The sequence below is a fragment of the Haemorhous mexicanus genome, chromosome 8 (genome assembly GCF_027477595.1).
Source record: "Haemorhous mexicanus isolate bHaeMex1 chromosome 8, bHaeMex1.pri, whole genome shotgun sequence".
NCBI classification, from domain to species: Eukaryota; Metazoa; Chordata; class Aves; order Passeriformes; family Fringillidae; genus Haemorhous; species Haemorhous mexicanus.
Window position 1 is genome coordinate 19,934,560 of NC_082348.1, and position 12,600 is coordinate 19,947,159.

Consider the following 12,600-nt stretch of genomic DNA (forward strand, 5'->3'; position numbering starts at 1 on the left):
AGTCTGTGCTTATAAATATATGTTTTTGTGGCTGCAATGTATGTAGAATTGCTTCTTTTTAAACCAGCTCAAAGTGAAATTGAGTTTTAGGCCTTCCCATTTTGCCACCAATATGGTATAATACTGCATATAGAATGAATGGTATCATAAGGGATTTTTTTTTTTATCTCATCTCTTTTTTTCACCAAATTGTATTCCTAGACTGTTCCCAGCAGCTGTTCATCTAATTCATCAGCAAGAACCATATTCAACAAGATTATACTGCTTTCATCTGTCCCCTTCAGAGAAGCAGAGGAAGAGCAGAAAAGTAGGAGAGGTAAGAATGCAGTTAGTGAGCCTACAGGAAAACACAAAATTCCCAGAGTCCTGCAACTCAGTTAAACCCTAGTTATAGGCAAAACACCACAAACTGCCCTTTGATGTGTTAATTGAAACTTAGCTTTCCACATAGTCCCATTTTCTCAGCACAAGGGACTCTAGCTGTTCTTGAGAAAGAAAAAAATTAAATGCCTGTCATATAGTTTTTCCTTGCTTACTTCAAGAACAAAGGGTCAAGACAGGCATTGAAAAGGCATCCAAGAGATTAGATAAACAACTAAAAATGCTTATGTATATGCATATATGTGCATGATGATAAGACAATTCCTATACATCTTTCCTTCTCCCCTTGCTGCAACACAGACAAAAGACAGTGTCAAGCCTGTTAGGCCTCCTCCCTTTCTCTTCTGCCACAGCTTTCACTAGGCACAATGCTTATTAGTACCCCAAGAAATAGGGATTTTGCAGTTCAAATGAATCACATATCCTGGGGTGTAATCAATGGCTAAATTAAAAAAAGAAAAGGTCATAAGTTAAGGACTGAAACAGCAAGCAAATCCAGAAAGGAATAGCAGATGTTAAACATGCCACAATATGTAGAGATGACATTAACTCTTACCTGCATCTTATCAAAGAAGCTCGAAAATCACACCAGACACATTAATCTCTTGCTGGTAATTTGCTGTATGGCAGTCCAGCAGTGTTTCACACAAGTATTAACAATCACGACAAATAGAGATGGGAAAGGATTCTGCACGTCCTTCAGCCAATGCAGGATTTTTCATTTTGTATTTTTCTTTTCTTGGTTCAGTATCACGCACTGGAGATTTTTAGTGGTGGATCTGCAGCCCAGTAGCTCTCAATACACTAGAGTATTCTTCATTATGGACTAGCTTTGCTGATTTTTCTAGAAGGCAGAAAAGGTTTTTTGCTACACTCTCTCATTAGCCTTCTAATTCTCCAATAAGTACTAAAGGGGGTTGGGTTCATAATTCTTGCCAATTTTAGTAGGAAGCAATTACTGTCCACTAATAATAAATATTTATATTTGCAAAGTTGTTTTTTCTGTTATGTTACATCTTGACCTATAGCTGTTCATTTCACAAACAATCCATATTTGTTGCATATTTGTAAAAGTCAGTATCAGTATGCAGATGCTGTATCATATTTTGAGGATGTCCTGTTGCTGTCTGGATTGCTGTGCAATTTATATCCTCCATTCTGACCTTATTTTGAGCTGTATTTCTCATCTGTGTTATATTTCAATCCCCCTTTTTTAGTTTGTCCCCTATTTGTTGGCCCTGTGCTGGTAATGAAGTGGCTCTAACTGAATGCTTTCACTCTGGTCTGACAGATGTATGCCAGGATGAATCTAGTGTCACAGTTCATATATTAGAGGGAAAAAAAAAAAAAAATCAAAACTGCATCGTCTGCAGCATTGATTAAGGGACAGCTTGAATCCCTAAGGCATTTCAGGGCACACTGCTAAAGATACTCCCTGTCAAAATAGGAGAATTTAATCTATTGCACATAGAATAAAAAGCCAAGTTCTGGACATATTTAGCACACAGCCTGAAACACACTAGCATGAAATGAGGCAATGAAGTGATCTCACTGTGCCAAGCTGAGTATCTCAGGATGTTGACATCCAATACCACAATGCAGAACTCTGCCCAGTCTTGAGTAAAATTTCCAGTACTTTCAGACAGTAAAAGGACACTGTCCCCTCACACTACTGTTCCGTTTCCCTCTGGTTGGATATAAATAATTCTTTTTTACTTTTTGGAAATTATTCAATGAAATCCTTTTCTTGCCTTCTCAAGTTCTCTCTACCACATACACACATTTCTTTAAGTGTTTTCCCATTTTTGATCAAGAAACTTCACGTTTCTCAGGGAGGATCATTGCAAAGAAATTCTGAGGCCATCTTTAGTATGAGTCTTATTTTCTCTTTTCTCTTTAGTATGAGTCTTTGTTTTCTCCCTAACACAGACTACAGCCACTGCTGAGTTTGAAGCTACAAGGCACCCCTTGGTCTGGGAGTCAGCTCATTGTACATGTGCAAACAAATACAGGCAGGTACAAACTGAATGGTGCCTCAGAGCCCCCTTCATTTGGAAGAGGCTATTACACAATGCACTGAAGCACCTCTAATGGCTCCATTCCTGCATATATGTATAAGCTCAGCAGAAGGTGATCTCCACTGCTCTGGCAGGAGGCACTCAGACACTATTCAGAGAAAAGAGTGTTTCCATGTCATTAATCAAGCTGGTGACTAACATTAGTACACCCATTGACAGGATGCTCACAGCAGCTATTATTGGTTATGGATGTCATTCAATGTTATACTCTTCCCATCATGTTGCATTCATGATGTGCTGGCAGAGGCTGTATTTTATACATTAGCTTTCCTAGCAAAGGCCAACTGCTCCATAGGAGTAAAACTGTGATCATCTTGAAGTCAGAAGCAAATCTCTCATTAGAATCCTAGGCCTTTAGGATCACAAACACCAACTATTAACCTAGCATTAGAAATAGGGCTAGACTTTCAAAGTAGGAGTTACTAATCCTTTATTTCTTCTCTTTCTCTCTCAGGAAAACTTATTTTCACTTTGAAAAATCTTTTATAAGACTCAATACTGACACATAAAAAAAGGATGTCTATCAGACTTGACCACTAAAAGACAATGCATCTCATCTTCTGCCTTCCAAAGACAGATTGACCATTCATACTCATCTGTCATAGCAACAACAGTGAAAGCAATGCCTGTCTCAGATGAAGAGATTCAGCCAACGTTTAAGGGACTAGGGAGGCAAAGAAGACATAGTTTGCTATCAGATTACTTGTCATGCATGTGCTTAATAAAGTTTACAGTCCTCAGGAAGAGCCAAAATACTTCTTTCATTACCAAGAAAACTTAACCCTAAACCACTAAATTCAGTCATAAGACTCATACAGACAACTTTGTACACGATTTGCATTTTTTTCCACAGAAAGTCCCACCCAATTTTCCTATCAGACAATTCCACTTCAGGTAGTAAGGGTAAGTGCCCAATAACACACAGGTCTCTTTTAGCTGCTTGCACTCTAACAACCAGTATAATTGTGCCTAGCTTTTTATTTCAAATGGAGACTACCTGCTTCCCATCATAATGGTCCTTCATTAGAGGACCTTTTCCATCATGATTTATATGATACCTAGGCAAGTTCCCAACGGGAGTTGTACTTTGAATAATAAAGGTAACTTCTTTGTTCCGTACAGATTTTGTGCCAGTTCTATCTCCTTTTCACTTATTCTAGGCACTATTTTGATCTTCTTTTTGATGACAGTACGACAGTACACTCATAAATTCATATGCCAAGTTATTAAAAAGTTTTAAAAATCCAAAGAAGTTATGAAGTATGCTGTAAAACTTGTTCCAATTTGAGTTTTTAGTATAAAGGATAATCCATGGCCAAGTGCATGTACTCATTTATTTACCACAACATTTAGAGCCAAACAAAATAGCAGCAAGACATTTCTGCACATTAGTTTCCTTTTTTCATTCTATTTTTAATGTATTTCTATATTGATTACTTGACCTCAGGCATGCACAAAGCAACACAACTGCTATCTATGTAGTTCTGTGATTCTACATGGAGCTGGGAAGAAGCAAGTCAACTTGCTTTGCTTTAGAATTTTTATTTTGGTTTACACACACATGCACACTAATATGGATACTTATGTTCCTTATCTGTAGTTTCTGAGACAGAGCTGAACTGTTTCCAAAGAAAACACTGTCATGGTCAAGCTTTGCTCTTACTGCAGAAAGGTCCATTGGTCTAGATGACCTATGTTTTGTTTCTGAGCTTTAGTAGATCTCTTAAGTACTTCAAATCTCATTCTCGGAGTGCCTAGAGAAAATAGAGCAGAATACTGATACCAATTTATTATTCTTTGAATAGGCAGAGCAAAGAACAGAAGATGCAGAACAGGTGAGGTGTATCCTCCACCTCTGAGAGTACACTGCATTCTTCTGTCTTAGCTGCAGGTCTTCAGTGCCAAACTTAGTGCTGTGCATGACACCATATCCCCTTCACTCTAGCCCAACTGAGTTAACAATGAGTGAGATGAGATGATTATTCACCAGGGTGGGACAACTTCTTACAGAGGTTCATAACCAATTACAGTTTAGCAGCTGTACTGAACCTGAGGATTGCAGCCATGCCATGCCTTTTTTTGCTGAAGGGACAAAAAATATCCCGGTTGTCTGAGAAGCCTTTGTTTATATATGGCTTTAGTCAACCTTTATTATGGTGGTTATCTTATCCATGGCTCTTGTTATTTAGTCCTGACATTTAGCAATAGTAAACTGTTTACTGGATAGTTTCTTGTCATGGGATTCAACAAAATGAAAGCAACGATTACATAGGAATTTTTTGGGAAAAAGTTAAGATTCCTTTTTCATAGAAGCTTTCGCTTTTCAGTACTGTCATTCCAAACCCTAGCCCTTCTAGCATCATGTGGTAAAGGGTAAGAGTAGCCCTTTTGACAAAGAATGCTGCAGAGGAGTGGAAGAAAAGATTCCATCTGGGGACCAGGGTGCCAATAACTGAGGCTAACACACATTCAGAGTAACTCAGGACATTCCAGCCGCAGCTGAAAGAGCAATTGCACTGTTATTGCTAAGTTCCCCTAAAGACAGTGTGAGTGCAGAGTCCACAAAGACATTAGCTTTTTCTTGCTTTTCGGGGTAAGAACCAAACTATTCCCCTGCCTTAACACAAACAAGTACTCACTGCTAGGAACAAACTCAAAAATGCTACTTACAATCTGATGTGTCTAATGCTAAGTATATTAAATAGAATATGAACTATCTATTCTCTATTACTGATTTGGGTATTTTTCCACCAAGCACTTCCTGAGTGTTATTCACAAATTAGATTCCTGTCTGATTTCAGTATGATTTTGCTTTTGCATAAAAATCATAAATTCCAAAATATTACGAGTCTCAAGCACCTTGCTAAATATTATCTTGTCCACAAAGACTGTACAAGATACCTGAGAGATCTACACACAAAGGCTGAAACAGGAGATTGAAATAGGTGTATTATTAAGAAGTCCCACATAAAAAGCAAGATTTCTCTTCTACTTCTAATACAGCATTTTGTGTAACTCCCAAGGCAAAACTTCTTATAACCACTGTCTGCAGGAAGAATTTACTGTCAACGTATACTGTACACTAAAGGAACAAAATTATCTCTATCCACATTCACCAACCCCACAGCTCCTTAAGACAATCATTTTCAAAATATCTTTGTTCAGTAAAATAGGCATTGTTTGAAGTTTCTCTATGGCAGACTAGTAGAATCAAAATGAAGGCACACTTGCTCACCACTCAAAGCACTTACCTCCTTTTTAATTTCTCACAGGAATGAAAAGTATATTCAGCTTTTCCTCCTTCAGCACCACACTCTGCCCTTGTAGATTACTGAAACATGAATTTGTGAAGGCTGTTTCAAGTAGAAGGATGTTCCTATGCACAGGAATGATGTTAATTCCTGTCACTCTGAACATCCAAGTGAGATTGTTGTTAAAGCTTCTTCCAAAGGACCACGAGAATTTGTGCCATTCAGTTCAATGACTTTCTTCACCTCTATTAGACTAAACATAAATGTAATATAGCCAAGCCAGATTCCAAAGGTTAGTCTTTGATTTAGGCAAAATACTGGAGATGCAAAACCTGTGTAGCATTTACAGGAATCTAGCATGGATTCAATAAACCGATTGAACATGAAAGGAACATCCTTTCTAAATGCAAATTATTCAGGTGCAATTTGAGTTCCTTAAAGGTTACTCTTCAGTTCCCTCTCCCTGTCTAGTAAATGAGAATGCAGAATAGCTTAGCTTCCTGTTTCAAAATTCTTCATATTAAGTCATTCTGCTGCTTGTGTTATGGGCCTTTTCTCTATTGAGCAGATACAGACTCTGGACTGCTTCTTTTCTGTGACTGCTGAACAGAACATTCCATATCAGTATTTTATTAAAACATGTCTTATAAAAACTTAAAAAGTAATTTAAAAAGCAGGTCTGAAAACACAGCAATGTACAGATATACTCAAACTTCAGCATTTTTTTCTTTTTATTTCTTTTCCATTTTGCCAAAAGAGCCCAACAACTCTTGATATTACACTCATCAAAATGTCAACAGGTCCCTAAAAAGGTATGCACAGCAGTTCTAGATCTGACTATGACATTTCTTTATGATGAGATCTTGTCTTAAGTGAAGTCTGTGGCAGAACTTTTACTTGATTTCTGAGGGTCAGAACCCTCACAATATTTGTTACATCAAATTTGAGACAGGGTCATCCCAGGAATCACATGAAAGAAAACGTCATATTATACTATAAGTGTCATAATAGAGGTGTTCTCACAAGAGGGACTTTATTTGTGCATAATAATAGTCACTGACCAGAAGCTGCTGTAGGCTTTTTATGGCAAGGCACATTCATTAGAGAAATTCACAAGTATATTTTATACCCCAAACTTGTGGTTTTTTATGGGAATTTAATTTCACCACAAGTCATGTGTCAGCATTGTCAGAAGTAGCAGGGATGAGTGAAACTGGAAAAAGAAGCACTAGCACTTTTGTGAACCCAGTAAATATTTTGCATTTTCCATGGGGCTTTTTTCACAGAAGGTTCAAACAAGACATAATAACTGGCCACACAATGTTAAGAGTTTAAGCTGGAATTGTGGCTATCTTTTAGACAACCAATAACTCATTCCATATCTCTGTCCCACCTCAGCCTTATTCTGTATTTTTTCAATTGTTTCAAGGCCTCACCATTATATATTTATGGTAGAACACACGAAATAACTAGTATTTGGAATGTTGTAGATACAATATAGAAAAATAACAGTAAAATGTTCAATTAAGAAAAAGAGATGTATCATGGTTTTCATTCTGTGCAAAGACAGCACCCAAAGTAAAGATAATTATAACAGAAACTAGTAATGAATTCCCAAATTAATATCTTCAGCATACCATGCATAATTGAAACAAGGATTCAGTCTTGTCCAAAGAACATTAGGAAATGGGCTGGATAATAAACATTTACTGATTCTTCTATTAGTGGAATAAACCAGGACTTTCTTGTTTTCATTATAACTACCACAGACAGCAAAGATACACTTGTAGATCACATATTAGGCATTTATCTTCTGGAGTCCAGAGACCTTGACTCCACCTACATGCTGCCAAGAAACTCCATGAGAGAAACAGACAAGATGGTTATGGCTAGGGCCAGACCTTTTAGCACAAGTGCCAGGAGATTCCTCTGACCTAGTTCAATCAAAAAAAGATTCTTCTTATTCTGCTATAATATTGTCAAGAAACCCCCTTTTGTTGTAAAATCAAGTTAGTTACACCAGCTGGAAGGAAACTGATAAAATTCAAGTATTTTCAAGATTGAATGAGTTCTTAATTTGTCGTGGCTTTATAACTCACGCATGGCTGACTAACTTTTAAACCCTCAAACTTTGCCTGCTTTGAGTTCTCACAGAAAATGAGGGCACAGCCTCATTCTGAAGCTCACATCCTACAGTAAGGTAACGGCTGTTTTTTGATGGATGAATCAGCTGCACATGAGCTGCCACTGTACAAAAGCACTGCATGTTGGACGCAATGGCCAGAGCTTTGTCACTTAACATAGCTACAGGTTTTTTACATCCTGCTAAAGAGTTCCATTCCCAGCTATTTCACCTACAAAAATAGCTCTTGAAACATACTGTGTATACTCAGGATGAAAGTTAGACACAAAGTTTAAATTAAAAACCTATTTTTCCTCAAAACAGTCTTTCCTCTGCTGCCATCCACTTACTAGATAGTCTTTCCTTAATTCAGTTACAAGGAGTTTTGCCCACTTGGACTGTAAGCAATCTAAATAATGAAGCATGTGCTTTGCTCAGAACAGAGCCAGGCACTGGAGTGCCCCTGGGCCACACTGGCCTGCCAGAACAACACCCATGGGAGCTCCCAGCTCACTCACTTTCCTGGAAGACCTTGGTAGCTGGATGGGGAGATGGCACCTGTGCTGCACACACTCTACAGCAGCAGATTTGAGCAGAGAGAGCCAGGGTGAGTCACTGGCTGAGGTCTGGTATGTGCTTAGCCAAACTGATAGTACTGCTGACCAGGCAGGTCCCTGTCCCACACTTGGAGGTGAGAAAGCACACAGCCAGCATCTCTTCAGCTGGGATCTACGCAGAAGGCACAGAATGCTGTCAACATAAAACACTGAACCACCAATGTAAAAGCTTGCTTTATTCAGAATGAGCTCCTACTGCTTAATACTGAATTATAAAAATTTATCTAAAGTGAAAGTGAAAATGCCTGATTCTGATTCAGTCACAGCATTTTGAATGTCGTAGGTGCTACTTTAGCAAAGTTTCCAAACAAACCAAGCATGCAGAACTTAATCAGAAATTTTAAAAATCCACACCAATCTATGTACTAAATATAAGTATAGTACACCAGCTGCAAAGGTGCTGTTAGTATAAATCTCTGAAAATATTATTCAATAATATTATTATCAAACTGAAAATTTTCAGGCAGACTCCCACAAATCTCTTATTCCCTGAATACAAGAGCTAAAACCCAATCAAAGAGTCATAATTCACCCCTTCTAAGGCTTAATCTAAGCTTCCTTCCTTAATTTATGTTGCTCTTATGTTCCCTCCCACAAAGTCTACTTGTTCCACCTCCTCTGCACATAGCAAAGACACATAAGCTACTAGGAGAGGGTTCTGATGCTTATCAAAGACTGAAACTTGTTGCTCTTCTATATTTCTTTTAATAATTTTTACATTTTAATTAATTTTTTGTCGTAGAAACCATAACTCTTCAGGACTACGTGTCATACAAGCACAGCTTTGGTTTTGATACAACCTTATTAAGAATGAAATCATTCATGTCACCAACACTGCATACGAGTGCCCATTGTTAGCAGATTAGGGCTTTAAATGTTCACCTCTATATTTAGAAACCAAAAACCTAATGGCCAGCTTTCCTGATGACTCAGCATCCATACTGACTGCAGAAGAATGCAGATCCCCAGCAGGCCCCTTGCATAAAAGTGCTTCAAAAGTCCAAACGTGAAAGTTATGGCTTGTATACTTTTCCAGATTAATAACAGAAAGACCTTTATTAACTTTTCTTTTACTACTCATTCCATACAACCATTTGTTTAAGGAAAAGCTTCTAAGTGAACAACTTTTCTCTCTCACCTTGTGTTAAATGACTGTTTAAAGAATTTCTTTTTTCTCATAGCTGGACCTTTCTTTACTTGGATGCCAGCCAATTTCCATTTCTCTACCTCTCAGCCTGCTGATGTTCTCTAGGCTCTCATTTTATTTTTAAACATACACATATACACATATACATGTGTACATGTATGTATATATATAATTTAAGAATGTTAGGCTTATCTTTGGAAATAACTGTTTTGTTGTGGTTTTGCTTTGTTTTGTTTTTAAAAGAGGGAGTACTGACACTCTTGGAGAGATAGAAAGAGCTGCTCTAGGCTACCCTGGGGAAAGTTTGCATGTTCATTGCTGATCTCACCAAACAAGCCGGGCATGAAAACCAAGAGGCCTGAAATTGTCATTGTTCATGTAGTTACACCTGGATACACATGCATGTTTATGTTAAACTTTTTATTTATTCACTTTAAGATTATAACCACTAATACGTAATGTATACTTATATCTAATACTTACTTACACTCCACTTGAAAGTGCCCAAAAGATAGTAGCAGTATTAGGCCCTGTCATGGATTAACCCCAGCCAGCAACTAAGCACCACCAAGCCACTCACTCACTTCACTCTGATGGAGTGGGTGAGAGTCATCAGGGTAAGAGCAAGAGAAGTCATGGGTTGAAATAAGGACAGTTCAATAGGTAAAGCAAAAGCTGCGCACAAAAGCAAAGCTAAAGAATGAATTCATTCACCACCTCCCACGGGCCAGCAGCTGCTCAGCCATCTCCAGGACAGCCAGGGTTCCACCACACGCAATGGTGACTTGGGAAGACAAACACTGTCACTCCAAATGTCCCTCCCTCCCTTCTGTTTTCCCCAGATTTCTATGCTGAGCATGACACTGTGTGGTTTGTAACATCCCTTTGGTCAGTTGGTGTCAGCTGTGCTGTGTCCCCTCCCATACCCTGTGCAACCCCAGCCTTCTCACTGGTGAAGCAGTACAAGAAGCAGAAAAGGCCTTGATACTGTGCAAGTGCAGCTCAGCAATAGCAAAAACATCTCTATATAACCAAACTGTTTTTAGCACAAATCTAAAACATAGCACCATACCAGCCACTGTGAAGAAAATTAACTCTACTTCACCCAAAACCAAAGCACATGCCATTAATTTGGATTCCAATTGTGAGCAACTAATCAATATCTTAAGGAAGCTCTATAGACTTTGAGAGTCTTCTGGACTTAAATTGACATAAATGACATTGGAAATTTGGGTCAAAGATTCAAAGATTTGTTTTTCTTTCAGATTAAACCCTGAGGACTTTTAGTAACATTGTTTCTAAGTAAAATAAATATTTACTGTTTCTGATATTCTGCCTCCAGGCAATTGATGCAAGAAGAAGAGTGTGATTCAGTAGCTTGTTAACTATCTTAAGTGATATAATAATACTTGCATTTTTTGTAGACTGTGTATCATGCAGCTTCCTTTTCCATCTGCTTTCTTTTGCTATTAAAATAAGTACATGTAAAAGAAAAAGAAACTAAACCCAAGGTTCTTGTTGGTTGCATTGATTCCTCATAAACTTCAGTAAAATAAAATGTAGACTTACTGCCAGGATGGTTTTGTTTTTCTTTCATCGTATAAGCTAGCTCAGACTGTTTCTAATTTAAAAAGCAGATCTTATTTCAGAGTTTGGTAACTATCACTGAGGACTTATTCAATTCACTAATATTCACTCTTGAATAAAAAGATGACATTTTTATCTAAAATAATGACTGTTTGTCGTAATTTATATGTCACAGAAAGTCACGGTCCGCAACAATGGCAGCTTTTTCATATCACCTTTTCTTAACACAAACATCTCTGGTTGTTAGATCCCAAAAATTCAAAAGGGTTTAAATGAATGATTTTGAACAGCATTGTGTGTCATCTTTGGGTTTAGCTCAGCCCATGTGTAAACAGGCTTAGCATTGTCATTGAGAATTGCACCCGTTTATGCCAGGGATTAACATGCCAGTGTCTCTCTCTGTGAAATCAGAGCTCCATGCTAAAAATGCAGCTTCTCGCTACTGTTATTTTCTTTTCATTCTAAGTAAATGCATATTTAACTACAGGCTGCACTGGTAGTTTGCAGGGATGGAGATTAAACCTGAAGTGAGCACAGAAGACTCAACTCTGCTCCACTTCAGAGTAAAAATTGTTTCTCTGAGGGATTGTCACCCACATGCAAGTGCTGGAGTGCAAATCTCCTCCTTGAAATGCCTCACACTGCCTTTTCACTTCTCCACCCACTACTCTTTCTCATGCTCTCACTGTTGAGTTTAATCAATGTCATTGGAAGCGAAGCTGCCCGATTCCTCAGAACAACATCTGACCACTGTGCTTAGCAGGGAATGCAGCAAACAGAGCCATTAAAAATGGCAAAGCCTTTCCCAGTGTAAAATAAAAGACTACTGGTAGGTTTGGATTCTCTAACCCCATCTGCTAAATGCTAGACTGCACAACAACCCTTTTATTCAAGTTGAAAGATGCACTCCTCCATTTAAAGAGTACTTGTTATATCAGAAAGAAATGGAGGCTAGAGTGTGCCTAACACTAAGGAAAGAAAAAATTAGTGCTGGCTTTGTAATGAAACCCTCCAAAACAGCCACTCTCAACAGAGCATAATTAATTAATTGTAACTCTTATAGCAAACCAACTACTTTCATTCTTTGGCCTTTGGCTTGTCCACGTGCCAGTTTACAGTCAGGAGTGACGGGGAGCGTGGCAAGACTGTTGTGTCTCTCCTGCTCTCTCAGGATCTGTACCGAATTTGTCATTCCATATAAAATAGTAAGTGCTATATGATTGCTACAGGATTACATGCTGTCATGCCAATTATTATGTTCTCTATTTTTCTCCATTTTCCCCCTGTATCTTTTCCTAATTCGGTAACTGTGTCTACTAGACCCATTTTGTATCCAGGTGTATTCTTCAGCTCTACTGTTGAGCTGAATGTTGAGCAATGTTAGGATCTCACAAAAGGTAATGAGAAAAGTTTTAGG